Here is a 22,479-nt window from a genome sequence, read left to right as displayed (position 1 = left end):
CCGGGTCTCATACTTGGGAAGTGAGAATTCTACCATTGAACCACCGATGCTCAGTTGAGATGGTGCATGCAGCGTGGGCAGCTAAGTCAACACATCCGGTGCTTTTAGGAGCACCACGTATGGACGTTTAAAAACTTCAATTTAATGAAGGCATCTGATTAGGGATCTCGGAGCAAAACATTGAATGTGAAGAGAATAACTGATTAGGGATATCGGACCAAAAGCACCAGCCAAATGCAAGTAGCATTTGGATTGAAGTGGGCCAGAACGTCCAGTTAGCCGGGCAGCTTTAGGAGAACACCGAGAGCTGCAACAGCTACATGTCTCTGATGAAATATGCACCCAGGTTGCATCGGCCGGGATTCGGACCCGGGTCTCACGCTTGGGAAGCGAGAATTCTACCACTGAACCACCGATGCTCAGTGGAAGTGGTGCCTGCAGCGTGGGCAGATAAGTTTACACGTTCTCTGCTTTTTTAGGAGCACCACGTATGGATGTTTAAAATCTTCAATTTAATGAAGGCAACTGATTAGGGATCTCGGAGCAAAATATTGAATGTGAAGAAAATAACTGATTAGGGAGATCGGACCAAAAGCAACAGCCAATGCAAGTAGCATTTGCATTGAAGTGGACTAGAACGTCCAGCTATCCGGGCAGCTTTAGGAGAACACCAAGAGCTGCAACAGCTACATGTCTCTGAAGAAATATGCACCCAGTTTGCATCGGCCGGGAATCAGACCCGGGTCTCACGCGCGTGAAGCGAGAATTCTACCACTGAACCACCTATGCTCAGTTGAGAAAGTGCCTCTAGCGTGGGCAGCTAAATCCACACGTCCGGTGCTCTTAGGAGCACCACGTATGGACGTTTAAAATCTTGAATGTGATGTAAGCAACTGATTAGGGATATCGGACCAAAAGCACCAGCCAATGCAAGTAGCATTTGCATTTATGTGGACTAGAACGTCCAGATATCCGGGCAGCTTTAGGAGAACACCGAGAGCTGCAACAGCTACAGGTCGCTGATGAAATTTGCTCCCAGGTTGCATCGGCCGGGAATCGGACCCGGGTCTCATACTTGGGAAGTGAGAATTCTACCATTGAACCACCGATGCTCAGTTGAGATGGTGCATGCAGCGTGGGCAGCTAAGTCAACACATCCGGTGCTTTTAGGACCACCACGTATGGACGTTTAAAATCTTCAATTTAATGAAGGCATCTGATTAGGGATATCGGACCAAATGCACCAACCAATGTAAGTAGCATTTGCATTGAAGTGTGCCAGAACGTCCAGTTATCCGGGCAGCTTTAGGAGATCACCGAGAGCTGCAACAGCTACATGTCTCTGATGAAATATGCACCCAGGTTGCATCGGCCGGGAATCGGACCCAGGTCTCACGCTTGGGAAGCAAGAATTCTACCACTGAACCACCGATGCTCAGTGGAAGTGGTGCCTGCAGCGTGGGCAGATAAGTTTACACGTTCTCTGCTTTTTTAGGAGCACCACGTATGGATGTTTAAAATCTTCAATTTAATGAAGGCAACTTATTAGGGATCTCGGAGCAAAATATTGAATGTGAAGAAAATAACTGATTAGGGATATCGGACCAAAAACACCAGCCAATGCAAGTAGCATTTGAATTGAAGTGGACTAGAACGTCCAGCTTTCCGGGCTGCTTTAGGAGAACACCGAGAGCTGCAACAGCTACATGTCTCTGAAGAAATATGCACCCAGTTTGCATCAGCCGGGAATCGGACCCGGGTCTCACGCGTGTGATGCGAGAATTCTGCCACTGAACCACCGATGCTCAGTTTGAAATGGTGCCTGCAGCGTTGGCAACTAAGTGAACACATCCGGTGCTTTTAGGAGAACCACGTATGGACGTTTAAAATCTTCAATTTAAAGAAGGCAACTGATTAGGGATCTCGGACCAAAAGCATAAACCAATGTAAGTAGCACTTGCATTAAAGTGGGCCAGATCGTCCAGTTATCCGGGCAGCTTTAGGAGAACTCTGAGAGCTTCAACAGCTACATGTCTCCGATGAAATATGCACCAGTTTGCATCGGCCGGGAATCGCACCCGGGCCTCACGCTTGGGAATCGAGAATTCTACCACTGAACCACCGATGCTCAGTTGAAATGATGAGTGCAGTGTGGGCAGATAAGTTAACATGTTCTCTGCTTTTTTAGGAGCACCACGTATGGACGTTTAAAATCTTCAATTTAATTAAGGCAACTGATTAGGGATCTTGGAGCAAAATATTGAATGTGAAGAAAATAACTAATTAGGGATATCGACCAAAAGCACCAGCCAATGCAACTAGCATTTGCATTGAAGTGGACTAGAACGTCCAGTTATCTGGGCAGCTTTAGGAGATCACCGAGAGCTGCAACAGCTACATGTCTCTGATGAAATATGCACCCAGGTTGCATCGGCCGGGAATCGGACCCAGGTCAGACGCGTGGGAAGCGAGAATTCTACAACTGAACCACCGATGCTCAGTGGAAGTGGTGCCTGCAGCGTGGGCAGATAAGTTTACACGTTCTCTGCTTTTTTAGGAGCACCACGTATGGATGTTTAAAATCTTCAATTTAATGAAGGCAACTGATTAGGGATCTCGGAGCAAAATATTGATTGTGAAGAAAATAACTGATTAGGGATATCGGACCGAAAGCACCAGCCAATGCAAGTAGCATTTGCATTGAAGTGGGCCAGAACGTCCAGTTATCTGGGCAGCTTTAGGAGATCACCGAGAGCTGCAACAGCTACATGTCTCTGAAGAAATATGCACAAAGTTTGCATCGGCCGGGAATCGGACCCGGGTCTCACGCTTGGGAAGCGAGAATTCTACCACTGAACCACCGATGCTCAGTTGAGATTTTCCCTGCAGCGTGGGCAGCTAAATCCACACGTCCGGTGCTCTTAGGAGCACCACGTATGGACTTTTAAAATCTTCAATTTAATGAAGGCAACTGATTAGGCATCTCGGACCAAAAGCACCAACCAATGTAAGTAGCATTTGCATTGAAGTGGGCCAGAACGTCCAGTTATCCGGGCAGCTTTAGGAGATCACCGAGAGCTGCAACAGCTACATGTCTCTGATGAAATATGCACCCAGGTTGCATCGGCCGGGATTCGGACCCAGGTCTCACGCTTGGGAAACGAGAATTCTACCACTGAACCAACGATGCTCAGTCGAAGTGGAAGCTGCAGCGTTGGCAGATAAGTTAACACGTCCGGTGCTCTTAGGAGCACCATGTATGGACTTTTAAAATCTTCAATTTAATGAAGGCAACTGATTAGGCATCTCGGACCAAAAGCACCAACCAATGTAAGTAGCATTTGCATTGAAGTGGGCCAGAATGTCCAGTTATCCGGGCAGCTTTAGGAGATCACCGAGAGCTACAACAGCTACATGTCTCTGATGAAATATGCACCCAGGTTGCATCGGCCGGGATTCGGACCCAGGTCTCATGCTTGGGAAACGAGAATTCTACCACTGAACCACCGATGCTCAGTTGAAATGGTGCCTGCAGCGTGGACAGCTAAGTCAACACATCCGGTGCTTTTAGGAGCACCACGTATGGACGTTTAAAAACTTCAATTTAATGAAGGCATCTGATTAGGGATCTCGGAGCAAAACATTGAATGTGAAGAGAATAACTGATTAGGGATATCGGACCAAAAGTACCAGCCAAATGCAAGTAGCATTTGGATTGAAGTGGGCCAGAACATCCAGTTAGCCGGGCAGCTTTAGGAGAACACAGAGAGCTGCAACAGCTACATGTCTCTGATGAAATATGCACCCAGGTTGCATCGGCCGGGATTCGGACCCGGGTCTCACGCTTGGGAAGCGAGAATTCTACCACTGAACCACCAATGCTCAGTTGAGATGGTGCCTGCAGCGTGGGCAGCTAAATCCACACGTCCGGTGCTCTTAGGAGCACCACGTATGGATGTTTAAATTCTTCAATTTAATGAAGGCAACTGATTAGGGATCTCGGAGCAAAAGATTGAATGTGAAGAAAATAACTGATTAGGGATCTCGGACCAAAAGCACCAGCCAATGCAAGTAGCATTTGCATTGAAGTGGGCCAGAACGTCCAGTTAGCCGGGCAGCTTCAAGAGAACACCGAGAGCTGCAACAGCTACATGTCTCTGAAAAAACATGCACTCAGTATGCATCGGCCGGGAATTGGACCCGGGTCTCACGCTTGGGAAGCGAGAATTCTACCACTGAACCACCGATGCTCAGTTGAAATGTTGCCTGCAGCATGGGCAGATAAGTTTACACGTTCTCTGCTTTTTTAGGAGCACCACGTATGGATGTTTAAAATCTTCAATTTAATGAAGGCAACTGATTAGGGATCTCGGACCAAAATATTTCATGTGATAAAAGCAACTGATTAGGGATATCGGACCAAAAGCACCAGCCAATGCAATTAGCATTTGCATTGAAGTGGGCCAGAACGTCCAGTTAGCCGGGCAGCTTTAGGAGAACACAGAGAGCTGCAACAGCTACATCTCTCTGATGAAATATGCAACCAGGTTGCATCGGCCGGGAATCTGACCCGGGTCTCACGCTTGGGATGCGAGAATTCTACCACTGAACCACTGATGCTCCGTTGAAATGGTGCCTGCAGCGTGGGCAACTAAGTCAACACATCCGGTGCTTTTAGGAGCACCACGTATGGATGTTTAAAATCTTCAATTTAATTAAGGCAACTGATTAGGGATCTCGGAGCAAAATATTGAATGTGAAGAAAATAACTGATTAGGGATATCGGACCAAAAGCACCACCCAATGCAAGTAGCATTTGCATTGAAGTGGACTAGAACGTCCAGCTATCCGGGCAGCTTTAGGAGAACACCGAGAGCTGCAACAGCTACAGGTCGCTGATGAAATTTGCTCCCAGGTTGCATCGGCCGTGAATCGGACCCGGGTCTCATACTTGGGAAGTGAGAATTCTACCATTGAACCACCGATGCTCAGTTGAGATGGTGCATGCAGCGTGGGCAGCTAAGTCAACACATCCGGTGCTTTTAGGAGCACCACGTATGGACGTTTAAAAACTTCAATTTAATGAAGGCATCTGATTAGGGATCTCGGAGCAAAACATTGAATGTGAAGAGAATAACTGATTAGGGATATCGGACCAAAAGCACCAGCCAAATGCAAGTAGCATTTGGATTGAAGTGGGCCAGAACGTCCAGTTAGCCGGGCAGCTTTAGGAGAACACCGAGAGCTGCAACAGCTACATGTCTCTGATGAAATATGCACCCAGGTTGCATCGGCCGGGATTCGGACCCGGGTCTCACGCTTGGGAAGCGAGAATTCTACCACTGAACCACCGATGCTCAGTGGAAGTGGTGCCTGCAGCGTGGGCAGATAAGTTTACACGTTCTCTGCTTTTTTAGGAGCACCACGTATGGATGTTTAAAATCTTCAATTTAATGAAGGCAACTGATTAGGGATCTCGGAGCAAAATATTGAATGTGAAGAAAATAACTGATTAGGGAGATCGGACCAAAAGCAACAGCCAATGCAAGTAGCATTTGCATTGAAGTGGACTAGAACGTCCAGCTATCCGGGCAGCTTTAGGAGAACACCAAGAGCTGCAACAGCTACATGTCTCTGAAGAAATATGCACCCAGTTTGCATCGGCCGGGAATCAGACCCGGGTCTCACGCGCGTGAAGCGAGAATTCTACCACTGAACCACCTATGCTCAGTTGAGAAAGTGCCTCTAGCGTGGGCAGCTAAATCCACACGTCCGGTGCTCTTAGGAGCACCACGTATGGACGTTTAAAATCTTGAATGTGATGTAAGCAACTGATTAGGGATATCGGACCAAAAGCACCAGCCAATGCAAGTAGCATTTGCATTTATGTGGACTAGAACGTCCAGATATCCGGGCAGCTTTAGGAGAACACCGAGAGCTGCAACAGCTACAGGTCGCTGATGAAATTTGCTCCCAGGTTGCATCGGCCGGGAATCGGACCCGGGTCTCATACTTGGGAAGTGAGAATTCTACCATTGAACCACCGATGCTCAGTTGAGATGGTGCATGCAGCGTGGGCAGCTAAGTCAACACATCCGGTGCTTTTAGGACCACCACGTATGGACGTTTAAAATCTTCAATTTAATGAAGGCATCTGATTAGGGATATCGGACCAAATGCACCAACCAATGTAAGTAGCATTTGCATTGAAGTGTGCCAGAACGTCCAGTTATCCGGGCAGCTTTAGGAGATCACCGAGAGCTGCAACAGCTACATGTCTCTGATGAAATATGCACCCAGGTTGCATCGGCCGGGAATCGGACCCAGGTCTCACGCTTGGGAAGCAAGAATTCTACCACTGAACCACCGATGCTCAGTGGAAGTGGTGCCTGCAGCGTGGGCAGATAAGTTTACACGTTCTCTGCTTTTTTAGGAGCACCACGTATGGATGTTTAAAATCTTCAATTTAATGAAGGCAACTTATTAGGGATCTCGGAGCAAAATATTGAATGTGAAGAAAATAACTGATTAGGGATATCGGACCAAAAACACCAGCCAATGCAAGTAGCATTTGAATTGAAGTGGACTAGAACGTCCAGCTTTCCGGGCTGCTTTAGGAGAACACCGAGAGCTGCAACAGCTACATGTCTCTGAAGAAATATGCACCCAGTTTGCATCAGCCGGGAATCGGACCCGGGTCTCACGCGTGTGATGCGAGAATTCTGCCACTGAACCACCGATGCTCAGTTTGAAATGGTGCCTGCAGCGTTGGCAACTAAGTGAACACATCCGGTGCTTTTAGGAGAACCACGTATGGACGTTTAAAATCTTCAATTTAAAGAAGGCAACTGATTAGGGATCTCGGACCAAAAGCATAAACCAATGTAAGTAGCACTTGCATTAAAGTGGGCCAGATCGTCCAGTTATCCGGGCAGCTTTAGGAGAACTCTGAGAGCTTCAACAGCTACATGTCTCCGATGAAATATGCACCAGTTTGCATCGGCCGGGAATCGCACCCGGGCCTCACGCTTGGGAATCGAGAATTCTACCACTGAACCACCGATGCTCAGTTGAAATGATGAGTGCAGTGTGGGCAGATAAGTTAACATGTTCTCTGCTTTTTTAGGAGCACCACGTATGGACGTTTAAAATCTTCAATTTAATTAAGGCAACTGATTAGGGATCTTGGAGCAAAATATTGAATGTGAAGAAAATAACTAATTAGGGATATCGACCAAAAGCACCAGCCAATGCAACTAGCATTTGCATTGAAGTGGACTAGAACGTCCAGTTATCTGGGCAGCTTTAGGAGATCACCGAGAGCTGCAACAGCTACATGTCTCTGATGAAATATGCACCCAGGTTGCATCGGCCGGGAATCGGACCCAGGTCAGACGCGTGGGAAGCGAGAATTCTACAACTGAACCACCGATGCTCAGTGGAAGTGGTGCCTGCAGCGTGGGCAGATAAGTTTACACGTTCTCTGCTTTTTTAGGAGCACCACGTATGGATGTTTAAAATCTTCAATTTAATGAAGGCAACTGATTAGGGATCTCGGAGCAAAATATTGATTGTGAAGAAAATAACTGATTAGGGATATCGGACCGAAAGCACCAGCCAATGCAAGTAGCATTTGCATTGAAGTGGGCCAGAACGTCCAGTTAGCCGGGCAGCTCAAGGAGAACACCAAGAGCTGCAACAGCTACATGTCTCTGAAGAAATATGCACAAAGTTTGCATCGGCCGGGAATCGGACCCGGGTCTCACGCTTGGGAAGCGAGAATTCTACCACTGAACCACCGATGCTCAGTTGAGATTTTGCCTGCAGCGTTGGCAGCTAAATCCACACGTCCGGTGCTCTTAGGAGCACCACGTATGGACTTTTAAAATCTTCAATTTAATGAAGGCAACTGATTAGGCATCTCGGACCAAAAGCACCAACCAATGTAAGTAGCATTTGCATTGAAGTGGGCCAGAACGTCCAGTTATCCGGGCAGCTTTAGGAGATCACCGAGAGCTGCAACAGCTACATGTCTCTGATGAAATATGCACCCAGGTTGCATCGGCCGGGATTCGGACCCAGGTCTCACGCTTGGGAAACGAGAATTCTACCACTGAACCACCGATGCTCAGTCGAAGTGGAAGCTGCAGCGTTGGCAGATAAGTTAACACGTCCGGTGCTCTTAGGAGCACCATGTATGGACTTTTAAAATCTTCAATTTAATGAAGGCAACTGATTAGGCATCTCGGACCAAAAGCACCAACCAATGTAAGTAGCATTTGCATTGAAGTGGGCCAGAACGTCCAGTTATCCGGGCAGCTTTAGGAGATCACCGAGAGCTACAACAGCTACATGTCTCTGATGAAATATGCACCCAGGTTGCATCGGCCGGGATTCGGACCCAGGTCTCATGCTTGGGAAACGAGAATTCTACCACTGAACCACCGATGCTCAGTTGAAATGGTGCCTGCAGCGTGGACAGCTAAGTCAACACATCCGGTGCTTTTAGGAGCACCACGTATGGACGTTTAAAAACTTCAATTTAATGAAGGCATCTGATTAGGGATCTCGGAGCAAAACATTGAATGTGAAGAGAATAACTGATTAGGGATATCGGACCAAAAGTACCAGCCAAATGCAAGTAGCATTTGGATTGAAGTGGGCCAGAACATCCAGTTAGCCGGGCAGCTTTAGGAGAACACAGAGAGCTGCAACAGCTACATGTCTCTGATGAAATATGCACCCAGGTTGCATCGGCCGGGATTCGGACCCGGGTCTCACGCTTGGGAAGCGAGAATTCTACCACTGAACCACCAATGCTCAGTTGAGATGGTGCCTGCAGCGTGGGCAGCTAAATCCACACGTCCGGTGCTCTTAGGAGCACCACGTATGGATGTTTAAATTCTTCAATTTAATGAAGGCAACTGATTAGGGATCTCGGAGCAAAAGATTGAATGTGAAGAAAATAACTGGTTAGGGATCTCGGACCAAAAGCACCAGCCAATGCAAGTAGCATTTGCATTGAAGTGGGCCAGAACGTCCAGTTAGCTGGGCAGCTTCAAGAGAACACCGAGAGCTGCAACAGCTACATGTCTCTGAAAAAACATGCACTCAGTATGCATCGGCCGGGAATTGGACCCGGGTCTCACGCTTGGGAAGCGAGAATTCTGCCACTGAACCACCGATGCTCAGTTGAAATGTTGCCTGCAGCATGGGCAGATAAGTTTACACGTTCTCTGCTTTTTTAGGAGCACCACGTATGGATGTTTAAAATCTTCAATTTAATGAAGGCAACTGATTAGGGATCTCGGACCAAAATATTTCATGTGATAAAAGCAACTGATTAGGGATATCGGACCAAAAGCACCAGCCAATGCAATTAGCATTTGCATTGAAGTGGGCCAGAACGTCCAGTTAGCCGGGCAGCTTTAGGAGAACACAGAGAGCTGCAACAGCTACATCTCTCTGATGAAATATGCAACCAGGTTGCATCGGCCGGGAATCTGACCCGGGTCTCACGCTTGGGATGCGAGAATTCTACCACTGAACCACTGATGCTCCGTTGAAATGGTGCCTGCAGCGTGGGCAACTAAGTCAACACATCCGGTGCTTTTAGGAGCACCACGTATGGATGTTTAAAATCTTCAATTTAATTAAGGCAACTGATTAGGGATCTCGGAGCAAAATATTGAATGTGAAGAAAATAACTGATTAGGGATATCGGACCAAAAGCACCACCCAATGCAAGTAGCATTTGCATTGAAGTGGACTAGAACGTCCAGCTATCCGGGCAGCTTTAGGAGAACACCGAGAGCTGCAACAGCTACAGGTCGCTGATGAAATTTGCTCCCAAGTTGCATCGGCCGTGAATCGGACCCGGGTCTCATACTTGGGAAGTGAGAATTCTACCATTGAACCACCGATGCTCAGTTGAGATGGTGCATGCAGCGTGGGCAGCTAAGTCAACACATCCGGTGCTTTTAGGAGCACCACGTATGGACGTTTAAAAACTTCAATTTAATGAAGGCATCTGATTAGGGATCTCGGAGCAAAACATTGAATGTGAAGAGAATAACTGATTAGGGATATCGGACCAAAAGCACCAGCCAAATGCAAGTAGCATTTGGATTGAAGTGGGCCAGAACGTCCAGTTAGCCGGGCAGCTTTAGGAGAACACCAAGAGCTGCAACAGCTACATGTCTCTGATGAAATATGCACCCAGGTTGCATCGGCCGGGATTCGGACCCGGGTCTCACGCTTGGGAAGCGAGAATTCTACCACTGAACCACCGATGCTCAGTGGAAGTGGTGCCTGCAGCGTGGGCAGATAAGTTTACACGTTCTCTGCTTTTTTAGGAGCACCACGTATGGATGTTTAAAATCTTCAATTTAATGAAGGCAACTGATTAGGGATCTCGGAGCAAAATATTGAATGTGAAGAAAATAACTGATTAGGGAGATCGGACCAAAAGCAACAGCCAATGCAAGTAGCATTTGCATTGAAGTGGGCCAGAACGTCCAGTTAGCCGGGCAGCTCAAGGAGAACACCAAGAGCTGCAACAGCTACGTCTCTGAAGAAATATGCACGAAGTTTGCATCGGCCGGGAATCGGACCCGGGTCTCACGCTTGGGAAGCGAGAATTCTACCACTGAACCACCGATGCTCAGTTGAGATTTTGCCTGCAGCGTGGGCAGCTAAATCCACACGTCCGGTGCTCTTAGGAGCACCACGTATGGACTTTTAAAATCTTCAATTTAATGAAGGCAACTGATTAGGCATCTCGGACCAAAAGCACCAACCAATGTAAGTAGCATTTGCATTGAAGTGGGCCAGAACGTCCAGTTATCCGGGCAGCTTTAGGAGATCACCGAGAGCTGCAACAGCTACATGTCTCTGATGAAATATGCACCCAGGTTGCATCGGCCGGGATTCGGACCCAGGTCTCACGCTTGGGAAACGAGAATTCTACCACTGAACCACCGATGCTCAGTCGAAGTGGAAGCTGCAGCGTTGGCAGATAAGTTAACACGTCCGGTGCTCTTAGGAGCACCACGTATGGACTTTTAAAATCTTCAATTTAATGAAGGCAACTGATTAGGCATCTCGGACCAAAAGCACCAACCAATGTAAGTAGCATTTGCATTGAAGTGGGCCAGAACGTCCAGTTATCCGGGCAGCTTTAGGAGATCACCGAGAGCTGCAACAGCTACATGTCTCTGATGAAATATGCAACCAGGTTGCATCGGCCGGGATTCGGACCCGGGTCTCACGCTTGGGAAGCGAGAATTCTACCACTGAACCACTGATGCTCAGTTGAAATGGTGCCTGCAGCGTGGGCAGCTAAATCCACACGTCCGGTGCTCTTAGGAGCACCACGTATGGACGTTTAAAATCTTAAAGGTGATGTAAGCATCTGATTAGGGATCTCGGACCCAAAAATTTAATGTGATGAAAGCAACTGATTAGGGATATCGGACCAAAAGCACCAGCCAATGCAAGTAGCATTTGGATTGAAGTGGGCCAGAACGTCCAGTTAGCCGGGCAGCTTTAGGAGAACACCGAGAGCTGCAACAGCTACATGTCTCTGAAGAAACATGCACCCAGTATGCATCGGCCGGGAATTGGACCCGGGTCTCACGCTTGGGAAGCGAGAATTCTACCACTGAACCACCGATGCTCAGTTGAAATGGTGCATGCAGCGTGGGCAGCTAAGTCAACACATCCGGTGCTTTTAGGAGCACCACGTATGGATGTTTAAAAACTTCAATTTAATGAAGGCATCTGATTAGGGATCTCGGAGCAAAACATTGAATGTGAAGAGAATAACTGATTAGGGATATCGGACCAAAAGCACCAGCCAAATGCAAGTAGCATTTGGATTGAAGTGGGCCAGAACGTCCAGTTAGCCGGGCAGCTTTAGGAGAACACCGAGAGCTGCAACAGCTACATGTCTCTGATGAAATATGCACCCAGGTTGCATCGGCCGGGATTCGGACCCGGGTCTCACGCTTGGGAAGCGAGAATTCTACCACTGAACAACCGATGCTCAGTGGAAGTGGTGCCTGCAGCGTGGGCAGATAAGTTTACACGTTCTCTGCTTTTTTAGGAGCACCACGTATGGATGTTTAAAATCTTCAATTTAATGAAGGCAACTGATTAGGGATCTCGGAGCAAAATATTGATTGTGAAGAAAATAACTGATTAGGGAGATCGGACCAAAAGCAACAGCCAATGCAAGTAGCATTTGCATTGAAGTGGGCCAGAACATCCAGTTAGCCGGGCAGCTTTAGGAGAACACCGAGAGCTGCAACAGCTACATGTCTCTGATGAAATATGCACCCAGGTTGCATCGGCCGGGATTCGGACCCGGGTCTCACGCTTGGGAAGCGAGAATTCTACCACTGAACCACCAATGCTGAGTGGAAGTGGTGCCTGCAGCGTGGGCAGATAAGTTTACACGTTCTCTGCTTTTTTACGAGCACCACGTATGGATGTTTAAAATCTTCAATTTAATGAAGGCAACTGATTAGGGATCTCGGATCAAAATATTGAATGTGAAGAAAATAACTGATTAGGGATATCGGACCAAAAGCACCAGCCAATGAAAGTAGCATTTGGATTGAAGTGGGCCAGAACGTCCAGTTAGCCGGGCAGCTTTAGGAGTACACCGAGAGCTGCAACAGCTACATGTCTCTGAAGAAACATGCACCCAGTATGCATCGGCCGGGAATCGGACCCGGGTCTCACGCTTGGGAAGCGAGAATTCTACCACTGAACCACCGATGCTCAGTTGAGATGGTGCCTGCAGCGTGGGCAGCTAAATCCACACGTCCGGTGCTCTTAGGAGCACCACGTATGGATGTTTAAATTCTTCAATTTAATGAAGGCAACTGATTAGGGATCTCGGAGCAAAAGATTGAATGTGAAGAAAATAACTGATTAGGGATCTCGGACCAAAAGCACCAGCCAATGCAAGTAGCATTTGCATTGAAGTGGGCCAGAACGTCCAGTTAGCCGGGCAGCTTCAAGAGAACACCGAGAGCTGCAACAGCTACATGTCTCTGAAAAAACATGCACAAAGTTTGCATCGGCCGGGAATCGGACCCGGGTCTCACGCTTGGGAAGCGAGAATTCTACCACTGAACCACCGATGCTCAGTTGAGATTTTGCCTGCAGCGTGGGCAGCTAAATCCACACGTCCGGTGCTCTTAGGAGCACCACGTATGGACTTTTAAAATCTTCAATTTAATGAAGGCAACTGATTAGGGATCTCGGACCAAAATATTTCATCTGATAAAAGCAACTGATTAGGGATATCGGACCAAAAGCACCAGCCAATGCAATTAGCATTTGCATTGAAGTGGGCCAGAACGTCCAGTTATCCGGGCAGCTTTAGGAGATCACCGAGAGCTGCAACAGCTACATGTCTCTGATGAAATATGCACCCAGGTTGCATCGGCCGGGATTCGGACCCAGGTCTCACGCTTGGGAAACGAGAATTCTACCACTGAACCACCGATGCTCAGTCGAAGTGGAAGCTGCAGCGTTGGCAGATAAGTTAACACGTCCGGTGCTCTTAGGAGCACCACGTATGGACTTTTAAAATCTTCAATTTAATGAAGGCAACTGATTAGGCATCTCGGACCAAAAGCACCAACCAATGTAAGTAGCATTTGCATTGAAGTGGGCCAGAACGTCCAGTTATCCGGGCAGCTTTAGGAGATCACCGAGAGCTGCAACAGCTACATGTCTCTCATGAAATATGCAACCAGGTTGCATCGGCCGGGATTCGGACCCGGGTCTCACGCTTGGGAAGCGAGAATTCTACCACTGAACCACTGATGCTCAGTTGAAATGGTGCCTGCAGCGTGGGCAGCTAAATCCACACGTCCGGTGCTCTTAGGAGCACCACGTATGGACGTTTAAAATCTTAAAGGTGATGTAAGCATCTGATTAGGGATCTCGGACCCAAAAATTTAATGTGATGAAAGCAACTGATTAGGGATATCGGACCAAAAGCACCAGCCAATGCAAGTAGCATTTGGATTGAAGTGGGCCAGAACGTCCAGTTAGCCGGGCAGCTTTAGGAGAACACCGAGAGCTGCAACAGCTACATGTCTCTGAAGAAACATGCACCCAGTATGCATCGGCCGGGAATTGGACCCGGGTCTCACGCTTGGGAAGCGAGAATTCTACCACTGAACCACCGATGCTCAGTTGAAATGTTGCCTGCAGCATGGGCAGATAAGTTTACACGTTCTCTGCTTTTTTAGGAGCACCACGTATGGATGTTTAAAATCTTCAATTTAATGAAGGCAACATATTAGGGATCTCGGACCAAAATATTTCATGTGATAAAAGCAACTGATTAGGGATATCGGACCAAAAGCACCACCCAATGCAATTAGCATTTGCATTGAAGTGGGCCAGAACGTCCAGTTAGCCGGGCAGCTTTAGGAGAACACCGAGAGCTGCAACAGCTACATGTCTCTGATGAAATATGCAACCAGGTTGCATCGGCCGGGAATCTGACCCGGGTCTCACGCTTGGGATGCGAGAATTCTACCACTGAACCACTGATGCTCAGTTGAAATGGTGCCTGCAGCGTGGGCAACTAAGTCAACACATACGGTGCTTTTAGGAGCACCACGTTTGGATGTTTAAAATCTTCAATTTAATTAAGGCAACTGATTAGGGATCTCGGAGCAAAATATTGAATGTGAAGAAAATAACTGATTAGGGATATCGGACCAAAAGCACCACCCAATGCAAGAAGCATTTGCATTGAAGTGGACTAGAACGTCCAGCTATCCGGGCAGCTTTAGGAGAACACCGAGAGCTGCAACAGCTACAGGTCGCTGATGAAATTTGCTCCCAGGTTGCATCGGCCGGGAATCGGACCCGGGTCTCATACTTGGGAAGTGAGAATTCTACCATTGAACCACCGATGCTCAGTTGAGATGATGCATGCAGCGTGGGCAGCTAAGTCAACACATCCGGTGCTTTTAGGAGCACCACGTATGGACGTTTAAAAACTTCAATTTAATGAAGGCATCTGATTAGGGATCTCGGAGCAAAACATTGAATGTGAAGAGAATAACTGATTAGGGATATCGGACCAAAAGCACCAGCCAAATGCAAGTAGCATTTGGATTGAAGTGGGCCAGAACGTCCAGTTAGCCGGGCAGCTTTAGGAGAACACCGAGAGCTGCAACAGCTACATGTCTCTGATGAAATATGCACCCAGGTTGCATCGGCCGGGATTCGGACCCGGGTCTCACGCTTGGGAAGCGAGAATTCTACCACTGAACCACCGATGCTCAGTGGAAGTGGTGCCTGCAGCGTGGGCAGATAAGTTTACACGTTCTCTGCTTTTTTAGGAGCACCACGTATGGATGTTTAAAATCTTCAATTTAATGAAGGCAACTGATTAGGGATCTCGGAGCAAAATATTGATCGTGAAGAAAATAACTGATTAGGGAGATCGGACCAAAAGCAACAGCCAATGCAAGTAGCATTTGCATTAAAGTGGGCCAGAACGTCCAGTTAGCCGGGCAGCTCAAGGAGAACACCAAGAGCTGCAACAGCTACATGTCTCTGAAGAAATATGCACGAAGTTTGCATCGGCCGGGAATCGGACCCGGGTCTCACGCTTGGGAAGCGAGAATTCTACCACTGAACCACCGATGCTCAGTTGAGATTTTGCCTGCAGCGTGGGCAGCTAAATCCACACGTCCGGTGCTCTTAGGAGCACCACGTATGGACTTTTAAAATCTTCAATTTAATGAAGGCAACTGATTAGGCATCTCGGACCAAAAGCACCAACCAATGTAAGTAGCATTTGCATTGAAGTGGGCCAGAACGTCCAGTTATCCGGGCAGCTTTAGGAGATCACCGAGAGCTGCAACAGCTACATGTCTCTGATGAAATATGCACCCAGGTTGCATCGGCCGGGATTCGGACCCAGGTCTCACGCTTGGGAAACGAGAATTCTACCACTGAACCACCGATGCTCAGTCGAAGTGGAAGCTGCAGCGTTGGCAGATAAGTTAACACGTCCGGTGCTCTTAGGAGCACCACGTATGGACTTTTAAAATCTTCAATTTAATGAAGGCAACTGATTAGGCATCTCGGACCAAAAGCACCAACCAATGTAAGTAGCATTTGCATTGAAGTGGGCCAGAACGTCCAGTTATCCGGGCAGCTTTAGGAGATCACCGAGAGCTGCAACAGCTACATGTCTCTGATGAAATATGCACCCAGGTTGCATCGGCCGGGATTCGGACCCAGGTCTCACGCTTGGGAAACGAGAATTCTACCACTGAACCACCGATGCTCAGTTGAAATGGTGCCTGCAGCGTGGACAGCTAAGTCAACACATCCAGTGCTTTTAGGAGCACCACGTATGGACGTTTAAAAACTTCAATTTAATGAAGGCATCTGATTAGGGATCTCGGAGCAAAACATTGAATGTGAAGAGAATAACTGATTAGGGATATCGGACCAAAAGTACCAGCCAAATGCAAGTAGCATTTGGATTGAAGTGGGCCAGAACATCCAGTTAGCCGGGCAGCTTTAGGAGAACACCGAGAGCTGCAACAGCTACATGTCTCTGATGAAATATGCACCCAGGTTGCATCGGCCGGGATTCGGACCCGGGTCTCACGCTTGGGAAGCGAGAATTCTACCACTGAACCACCAATGCTCAGTGGAAGTGGTGCCTGCAGCGTGGGCAGATAAGTTTACACGTTCTCTGCTTTTTTACGAGCACCACGTATGGATGTTTAAAATCTTCAATTTAATGAAGGCAACTGATTAGGGATCTCGGATCAAAATATTGAATGTGAAGAAAATAACTGATTAGGGATGTCGGACCAAAAGCACCAGCCAATGAAAGTAGCATTTGGATTGAAGTGGGCCAGAACGTCCAGTTAGCCGGGCAGCTTTAGGAGTACACCGAGAGCTGCAACAGCTACATGTCTCTGAAGAAACATGCACCCAGTATGCATCGGCCGGGAATCGGACCCGGGTCTCACGCTTGGGAAGCGAGAATTCTACCACTGAACCACCGATGCTCAGTTGAGATGGTGCCTGCAGCGTGGGCAGCTAAATCCACACGTCCGGTGCTCTTAGGAGCACCACGTATGGATGTTTAAATTCTTCAATTTAATGAAGGCAACTGATTAGGGATCTCGGAGCAAAAGATTGAATGTGAAGAAAATAACTGATTAGGGATCTCGGACCAAAAGCACCAGCCAATGCAAGTAGCATTTGCATTGAAGTGGGCCAGAACGTCCAGTTAGCCGGGCAGCTTCAAGAGAACACCGAGAGCTGCAACAGCTACATGTCTCTGAAAAAACATGCACCCAGTATGCATCGGCCGGGAATCGGACCCGGGTCTCACGCTTGGGAAGCGAGAATTCTACCACTGAACCACCGATGCTCAGCTGAAATGGTGCCTGCAGCGTGGGCAGCTAAATCCACACGTCCGGTGCTCTTAGGAGCACCACGTATGGATGTTTAAAATCTTCAATTTAATGAAGGCAACTGATTAGGGATCTCGGACCAAAAAATTTAATGTGATGAAAGCAACTGATTAGGGATATCGGAGCAAAAGCACCAGCCAATGCAAGTAGCATTTGGATTGAAGTGGGCCAGAACGTCCAGTTAGCAGCGCAGCTTTAGGAGAACACCGAGAGCTGCAACAGCTACATGTTTCTGAAGAAACATGCACCCAGTATGCATCGGCCGGGAAGCGGACCCGGGTCTCACGCTTGGGAAGCGAGAATTCTACCACTGAACCACCGATGCTCAGTTGAAATGTTGCCTGCAGCGTGGGCAGCTAAATCCACACGTCCGGTGCTCTTAGGAGCACCACGTATGGACTTTTAAAATCTTCAATTTAATGAAGGCAACTGATTAGGCATCTCGGACCAAAAGCACCAACCAATGTAAGTAGCATTTGCATTGAAGTGGGCCAGAACGTCCAGTTATCCGGGCAGCTTTAGGAGATCACCGAGAGCTGCAACAGCTACATGTCTCTGATGAAATATGCACCCAGGTTGCATCGGCCGGGAATCGGACCCGGGTCTCACGCTTGGGAAGCGAGAATTGTACGACTGAACCAGCGATGCTCAGTTGAGATGGTGCCTGCAGCTTGGGCAGCTAAATCCACACGTCCGGTGCTCTTAGGAGCACCACATATGGATGTTTAAAATCTTCAATTTAATGAAGGCAACTGATTAGGGATCTCGGAGCAAAAGATTGAATGTGAAGAAAATAACTGATTAGGGATATCGGACCAAAAGCACCAGCCAATGCAAGTAGCATTTGGATTGAAGTGGGCCAGAACGTCCAGTTAGCCGGGCAGCTTTAGGAGAACACCGAGAGCTGCAACAGCTACATGTCTCTGAAGAAACATGCACCCAGTATGCACCGGCCGGGAATCAGACCCGGGTCTCACGCTTGGGAAGTGAGAATTCTACCACTGAACCACCGATGCTCAGTTGAAATGTTGCCTGCAGCGTGGGCAGATAAGTTTACACGTTCTCTGCTTTTTTAGGAGCACCACGTATGGTTGTTTAAAATCTTCAATTTAATGAAGGCAACTGATTAGGGATCTCGGAGCAAAAGATTGAATGTGAAGAAAATAACTGATTAGGGATATCGGACCAAAAGCACCAGCCAATGCAAGTAGCATTTGGATTGAAGTGCGCCAGAACGTCCAGTTATGCGGGCAGCTTTAGGAGAACTTTGAGAGCTTCAACAGCTACATGTCTCCGATGAAATATGCACCCAGTTTGCATCGGCCTGGAATCGCACACGGGCCTCACGCTTGGGGATCGAGAATTCTACCACTGAACCACCGATGCTCAGTTGAGATGGAGCCTGCAGCGTGGGCAGCTAAATCCACACGTCCGGTGCTCTTAGGGGCACCACGTATGGACGTTTAAAATCTTCAATATAATGAAGGCAACTGATTAGGGATCTCGGAGCAAAATATTGAATGTGAAGAAAATAACTGATTAGGGATATCGGACCAAAAACACCAGCCAATGCAAGTAGCATTTGCATTGAAGTGGGCCAGAACATCCAGTTATCCGGGCAGCTTTAGGAGATCACCGAGAGCTGCAACAGCTACATGTCTCTGATGAAATATGCACCCAGGTTGCATCGGCAGGGATTCGGATCCGGGTCTCACGCTTGGGAAGCGAGAATTCTACCACTGAACCACCGATGCTCAGTCGAAGTGGTAGCTGCAGCGTGGGCAGATAAGTTTACACGTTCTCTGCTTTTTTAGGAGCACCACGTATGGATGTTTAAAATCTTTAATATAATGAAGGCAACTGATTAGGGATCTCGGAGCAAAATATTGATTGTGAAGAAAATAACTGATTAGGGAGATCGGACCAAAAGCAACAGCCAATGCAAGTAGCATTTGCATTGAAGTGGGCCAGAACGTCCAGTTAGCCGGGCAGCTCAAGGAGAACACCAAGAGCTGCAACAGCTACATGTCTCTGAAGAAATATGCACCAAGTTTGCATCGGCCGGGAATCGGACCCGGGTCTCACGCTTGGGAAGTGAGAATTCTACCACTGAACCACCGATGCTCAGTTGAGATGGTGCCTGCAGCGTGGGCAGCTAAATCCACACGTCCGGTGCTCTTAGGAGCACCACGTATGGACATTTAAAATCTTCAATTTAATGAAGGCAACTGATTAGGGATCTCGGACCAAAAGCAACAGCCAATGCAAGTAGCATTTGCATTGAAGTGGGACAGAACGTCCAGTTAGCCGGACAGCTTAAGGAGAACACCGAGATCTGCAACAGCTACATGTCTCTGAAGAAATATGCACCAAGTTTGCATCGGCCGGGAATCGGACCCGGGTCTCACGCTTGGGAAGCGAGAATTCTACCACTGAACCAGCGATTCTCAGTTGATATGGTGCCTGCAGCGTGGGCAGCTAAATCCACACGTCCGGTGCTCTTAGGAGCACAACGTATGGACGTTTAAAATCTTAAATGTGATGTAAGCAACTGATTAGGGATCTCGGACCCAAAAATTTAATGTGATGAAAGCAACTGATTAGGGATATCGGAGCAAAAGCACCAGCCAATGCAAGTAGCATTTGCATTGAAGTGGGCCAGAACCTCCAGTTAGCCGCGCAGCTTTAGGAGAACACCGAGAGCTGCAACAGCTACATGTCTCTGATGAAATATGCACCCAGGTTGCATCGGCCGGGAATCAGACCCAGGTCTCACGCTTGGGAAGCGAGAATTCTACCACTGAACCACCGATGCTCAGTTGAGATGGTGCCTGCAGCGTGGGCAACTAAGTCAACACATCCGTTGCTTTTAGGAGCACCACGTATGGATGTTTAAAATCTTCAATTTAATGAAGGCAACTGATTAGGGATCTCGGACCAAAAGCACCAGCCAATGCAAGTAGCATTTGCATTGAAGTGGGACAGAACGTCCAGTTAGCCGGACAGCCTAAGAAGAACACCGAGATCTGCAACAGCTACATGTCTCTGAAGAAATATGCACCAAGTTTGCATCGGCCGGGAATCGGACCCGGGTCTCACGCTTGGGAAGCGAGAATTCTACCACTGAACCAGCGATTCTCAGTTGAGATGGTGCCTGCAGCGTGGGCAGCTAAATCCACACGTCCGGTGCTCTTAGGAGCACAACGTATGGACGTTTAAAATCTTAAATGTGATGTAAGCAACTGATTAGGGATCTCGGACCCAAAAATTTAATGTGATGAAAGCAACTGATTAGGGATATCGGAGCAAAAGCACCAGCCAATGCAAGTAGCATTTGCATTGAAGTGGGCCAGAACCTCCAGTTAGCCGCGCAGCTTTAGGAGAACACCGAGAGCTGCAACAGCTACATGTCTCTGATGAAATATGCACCCAGGTTGCATCGGCCAGGAATCAGACCCAGGTCTCACGCTTGGGAAGCGAGAATTCTTCCACTGAACCACCGATGCTCAGTTGAGATGGTGCCTGCAGCGTGGGCAACTAAGTCAACACATCCGTTGCTTTTAGGAGCACCACGTGTGGATGTTTAAAATCTTCAATTTAATGAAGGCAACCGATTAGGGACCTCTGAACAAAAGCACCAACGAATGTAAGTAGCATTTGCATTGAAGTGGGCCAGAACGTCCAGTTAGCCGGGCAGCTTCAGGAGAACACCAAGAGCTGCAACAGCTACATGTCTCTGAAGAAACATGCACCCAGTATGCATCGGCCGGGAATCTGACCCGGGTCTTACGCTTGGGAAGCGAGATTTCTACCACTGAACCACCGATGCTCAGATGAAATGTTGCCTGCAGCGTGGGCAGATAAGTTTACACGTTCTCTGCTTTTTTAGGAGCACCACGTATGGATGTTTAAAATCTTCAATTTAATGAAGGCAACTGATTAGGGTTCTCGGACCCAAATATTTCATGTGATAAAAGCAACTGATTAGGGATATCGGACCAAAAGCACCAGCCAATGCAAGTAGCATTTGCATTGAAGTGGGCCAGAACGTCCAGTTAGCCGGGCAGCTTTAGGAGAACACCGAGAGCTGCAACAGCTACATGTCTCTGATGAAATATGCAACCAGGTTGCATCGGCCGGGAATCTGACCCGGGTCTCACGCTTGGGATGCGAGAATTCTACCACTGAACCACTGATGCTCAGTTGAAATGGTGCCTGCAGCGTGGGCAACTAAGTGAACTCATCCGGTGCTTTTAGGAGCACCACGTATGGATGTTTAAAATCTTCAATTTAATGAAGGCAACCGATTAGGGATCTCGGACCAAAAGCACCAGCCAATGCAAGTAGCACTTGCATTGAAGTGCGCCAGAACGTCCAGTTATGCGGGCAGCTTTAGGAGAACTTTGAGAGCTTCAACAGCTACATGTCTCCGATGAAATATGCACCCAGTTTGCATCGGCCTGGAATCGCACCCGGGCCTCACGCTTGGGGATCGAGAATTCTACCACTGAACCACCGATGCTCAGTTGAGATGGAGCCTGCAGCGTGGGCAGCTAAATCCACACGTCCGGTGCTCTTAGGGGCACCACGTATGGACGTTTAAAATCTTCAATATAATGAAGGCAACTGATTAGGGATCTCGGAGCAAAATATTGAATGTGAAGAAAATAACTGATTAGGGATATCGGACCAAAAACACCAGCCAATGCAAGTAGCATTTGCATTGAAGTGGGCCAGAACATCCAGTTATCCGGGCAGCTTTAGGAGATCACCGAGAGCTGCAACAGCTACATGTCTCTGATGAAATATGCACCCAGGTTGCATCGGCAGGGATTCGGATCCGGGTCTCACGCTTGGGAAGCGAGAATTCTACCACTGAACCACCGATGCTCAGTCGAAGTGGTAGCTGCAGCGTGGGCAGATAAGTTTACACGTTCTCTGCTTTTTTAGGAGCACCACGTATGGATGTTTAAAATCTTCAATATAATGAAGG

At 48.0% G+C, this 22,479-nt stretch overlaps 36 non-coding genes across 36 annotated transcripts; all 36 read right to left on the bottom strand.

Moving 5' to 3' along the window:
• Positions 1-348: 348 nt before the first annotated feature.
• Positions 349-419, bottom strand: trnag-ccc (transfer RNA glycine (anticodon CCC)). The gene has a single exon. It is a non-coding gene; the product is annotated as a tRNA-Gly (tRNA).
• Positions 420-1,364: 945 nt separating this feature from the next.
• Positions 1,365-1,435, bottom strand: trnag-ccc (transfer RNA glycine (anticodon CCC)). Its single transcript has one exon. It is a non-coding gene; the product is annotated as a tRNA-Gly (tRNA).
• Positions 1,436-2,057: 622 nt separating this feature from the next.
• trnag-ccc (transfer RNA glycine (anticodon CCC)) lies at positions 2,058-2,128 on the bottom strand. The gene has a single exon. It is a non-coding gene; the product is annotated as a tRNA-Gly (tRNA).
• A 668-nt stretch (positions 2,129-2,796) lies between these two features.
• trnag-ccc (transfer RNA glycine (anticodon CCC)) lies at positions 2,797-2,867 on the bottom strand. Its single transcript has one exon. It is a non-coding gene; the product is annotated as a tRNA-Gly (tRNA).
• Positions 2,868-3,811: 944 nt separating this feature from the next.
• Positions 3,812-3,882, bottom strand: trnag-ccc (transfer RNA glycine (anticodon CCC)). Its single transcript has one exon. It is a non-coding gene; the product is annotated as a tRNA-Gly (tRNA).
• Positions 3,883-4,179: 297 nt separating this feature from the next.
• On the bottom strand, positions 4,180-4,250 carry trnag-ccc (transfer RNA glycine (anticodon CCC)). The gene has a single exon. It is a non-coding gene; the product is annotated as a tRNA-Gly (tRNA).
• Positions 4,251-5,286: 1,036 nt separating this feature from the next.
• On the bottom strand, positions 5,287-5,357 carry trnag-ccc (transfer RNA glycine (anticodon CCC)). The gene has a single exon. It is a non-coding gene; the product is annotated as a tRNA-Gly (tRNA).
• Positions 5,358-6,302: 945 nt separating this feature from the next.
• trnag-ccc (transfer RNA glycine (anticodon CCC)) lies at positions 6,303-6,373 on the bottom strand. The gene has a single exon. It is a non-coding gene; the product is annotated as a tRNA-Gly (tRNA).
• A 622-nt stretch (positions 6,374-6,995) lies between these two features.
• trnag-ccc (transfer RNA glycine (anticodon CCC)) lies at positions 6,996-7,066 on the bottom strand. Its single transcript has one exon. It is a non-coding gene; the product is annotated as a tRNA-Gly (tRNA).
• Positions 7,067-7,734: 668 nt separating this feature from the next.
• Positions 7,735-7,805, bottom strand: trnag-ccc (transfer RNA glycine (anticodon CCC)). Its single transcript has one exon. It is a non-coding gene; the product is annotated as a tRNA-Gly (tRNA).
• Positions 7,806-8,057: 252 nt separating this feature from the next.
• trnag-ccc (transfer RNA glycine (anticodon CCC)) lies at positions 8,058-8,128 on the bottom strand. The gene has a single exon. It is a non-coding gene; the product is annotated as a tRNA-Gly (tRNA).
• A 621-nt stretch (positions 8,129-8,749) lies between these two features.
• trnag-ccc (transfer RNA glycine (anticodon CCC)) lies at positions 8,750-8,820 on the bottom strand. Its single transcript has one exon. It is a non-coding gene; the product is annotated as a tRNA-Gly (tRNA).
• A 297-nt stretch (positions 8,821-9,117) lies between these two features.
• Positions 9,118-9,188, bottom strand: trnag-ccc (transfer RNA glycine (anticodon CCC)). The gene has a single exon. It is a non-coding gene; the product is annotated as a tRNA-Gly (tRNA).
• A 1,036-nt stretch (positions 9,189-10,224) lies between these two features.
• On the bottom strand, positions 10,225-10,295 carry trnag-ccc (transfer RNA glycine (anticodon CCC)). The gene has a single exon. It is a non-coding gene; the product is annotated as a tRNA-Gly (tRNA).
• A 297-nt stretch (positions 10,296-10,592) lies between these two features.
• Positions 10,593-10,663, bottom strand: trnag-ccc (transfer RNA glycine (anticodon CCC)). The gene has a single exon. It is a non-coding gene; the product is annotated as a tRNA-Gly (tRNA).
• A 252-nt stretch (positions 10,664-10,915) lies between these two features.
• Positions 10,916-10,986, bottom strand: trnag-ccc (transfer RNA glycine (anticodon CCC)). The gene has a single exon. It is a non-coding gene; the product is annotated as a tRNA-Gly (tRNA).
• A 252-nt stretch (positions 10,987-11,238) lies between these two features.
• Positions 11,239-11,309, bottom strand: trnag-ccc (transfer RNA glycine (anticodon CCC)). The gene has a single exon. It is a non-coding gene; the product is annotated as a tRNA-Gly (tRNA).
• Positions 11,310-11,606: 297 nt separating this feature from the next.
• Positions 11,607-11,677, bottom strand: trnag-ccc (transfer RNA glycine (anticodon CCC)). Its single transcript has one exon. It is a non-coding gene; the product is annotated as a tRNA-Gly (tRNA).
• Positions 11,678-11,975: 298 nt separating this feature from the next.
• On the bottom strand, positions 11,976-12,046 carry trnag-ccc (transfer RNA glycine (anticodon CCC)). Its single transcript has one exon. It is a non-coding gene; the product is annotated as a tRNA-Gly (tRNA).
• A 299-nt stretch (positions 12,047-12,345) lies between these two features.
• Positions 12,346-12,416, bottom strand: trnag-ccc (transfer RNA glycine (anticodon CCC)). The gene has a single exon. It is a non-coding gene; the product is annotated as a tRNA-Gly (tRNA).
• Positions 12,417-12,715: 299 nt separating this feature from the next.
• On the bottom strand, positions 12,716-12,786 carry trnag-ccc (transfer RNA glycine (anticodon CCC)). The gene has a single exon. It is a non-coding gene; the product is annotated as a tRNA-Gly (tRNA).
• Positions 12,787-13,083: 297 nt separating this feature from the next.
• trnag-ccc (transfer RNA glycine (anticodon CCC)) lies at positions 13,084-13,154 on the bottom strand. Its single transcript has one exon. It is a non-coding gene; the product is annotated as a tRNA-Gly (tRNA).
• A 297-nt stretch (positions 13,155-13,451) lies between these two features.
• trnag-ccc (transfer RNA glycine (anticodon CCC)) lies at positions 13,452-13,522 on the bottom strand. Its single transcript has one exon. It is a non-coding gene; the product is annotated as a tRNA-Gly (tRNA).
• Positions 13,523-13,774: 252 nt separating this feature from the next.
• Positions 13,775-13,845, bottom strand: trnag-ccc (transfer RNA glycine (anticodon CCC)). Its single transcript has one exon. It is a non-coding gene; the product is annotated as a tRNA-Gly (tRNA).
• A 297-nt stretch (positions 13,846-14,142) lies between these two features.
• trnag-ccc (transfer RNA glycine (anticodon CCC)) lies at positions 14,143-14,213 on the bottom strand. The gene has a single exon. It is a non-coding gene; the product is annotated as a tRNA-Gly (tRNA).
• A 1,036-nt stretch (positions 14,214-15,249) lies between these two features.
• trnag-ccc (transfer RNA glycine (anticodon CCC)) lies at positions 15,250-15,320 on the bottom strand. Its single transcript has one exon. It is a non-coding gene; the product is annotated as a tRNA-Gly (tRNA).
• Positions 15,321-15,619: 299 nt separating this feature from the next.
• Positions 15,620-15,690, bottom strand: trnag-ccc (transfer RNA glycine (anticodon CCC)). The gene has a single exon. It is a non-coding gene; the product is annotated as a tRNA-Gly (tRNA).
• Positions 15,691-15,942: 252 nt separating this feature from the next.
• trnag-ccc (transfer RNA glycine (anticodon CCC)) lies at positions 15,943-16,013 on the bottom strand. Its single transcript has one exon. It is a non-coding gene; the product is annotated as a tRNA-Gly (tRNA).
• A 252-nt stretch (positions 16,014-16,265) lies between these two features.
• Positions 16,266-16,336, bottom strand: trnag-ccc (transfer RNA glycine (anticodon CCC)). Its single transcript has one exon. It is a non-coding gene; the product is annotated as a tRNA-Gly (tRNA).
• A 298-nt stretch (positions 16,337-16,634) lies between these two features.
• trnag-ccc (transfer RNA glycine (anticodon CCC)) lies at positions 16,635-16,705 on the bottom strand. Its single transcript has one exon. It is a non-coding gene; the product is annotated as a tRNA-Gly (tRNA).
• Positions 16,706-17,004: 299 nt separating this feature from the next.
• On the bottom strand, positions 17,005-17,075 carry trnag-ccc (transfer RNA glycine (anticodon CCC)). Its single transcript has one exon. It is a non-coding gene; the product is annotated as a tRNA-Gly (tRNA).
• A 297-nt stretch (positions 17,076-17,372) lies between these two features.
• On the bottom strand, positions 17,373-17,443 carry trnag-ccc (transfer RNA glycine (anticodon CCC)). The gene has a single exon. It is a non-coding gene; the product is annotated as a tRNA-Gly (tRNA).
• A 297-nt stretch (positions 17,444-17,740) lies between these two features.
• Positions 17,741-17,811, bottom strand: trnag-ccc (transfer RNA glycine (anticodon CCC)). The gene has a single exon. It is a non-coding gene; the product is annotated as a tRNA-Gly (tRNA).
• A 620-nt stretch (positions 17,812-18,431) lies between these two features.
• trnag-ccc (transfer RNA glycine (anticodon CCC)) lies at positions 18,432-18,502 on the bottom strand. The gene has a single exon. It is a non-coding gene; the product is annotated as a tRNA-Gly (tRNA).
• A 1,037-nt stretch (positions 18,503-19,539) lies between these two features.
• On the bottom strand, positions 19,540-19,610 carry trnag-ccc (transfer RNA glycine (anticodon CCC)). The gene has a single exon. It is a non-coding gene; the product is annotated as a tRNA-Gly (tRNA).
• A 620-nt stretch (positions 19,611-20,230) lies between these two features.
• trnag-ccc (transfer RNA glycine (anticodon CCC)) lies at positions 20,231-20,301 on the bottom strand. Its single transcript has one exon. It is a non-coding gene; the product is annotated as a tRNA-Gly (tRNA).
• Between the last annotated feature and the right edge of the window lie 2,178 nt (positions 20,302-22,479).

Source organism: Triplophysa dalaica, chromosome 19, assembly GCF_015846415.1.
Source record: "Triplophysa dalaica isolate WHDGS20190420 chromosome 19, ASM1584641v1, whole genome shotgun sequence".
Classification (NCBI taxonomy): domain Eukaryota; kingdom Metazoa; phylum Chordata; class Actinopteri; order Cypriniformes; family Nemacheilidae; genus Triplophysa; species Triplophysa dalaica.
This window is presented reverse-complemented; position numbering and strand designations above follow the sequence as displayed.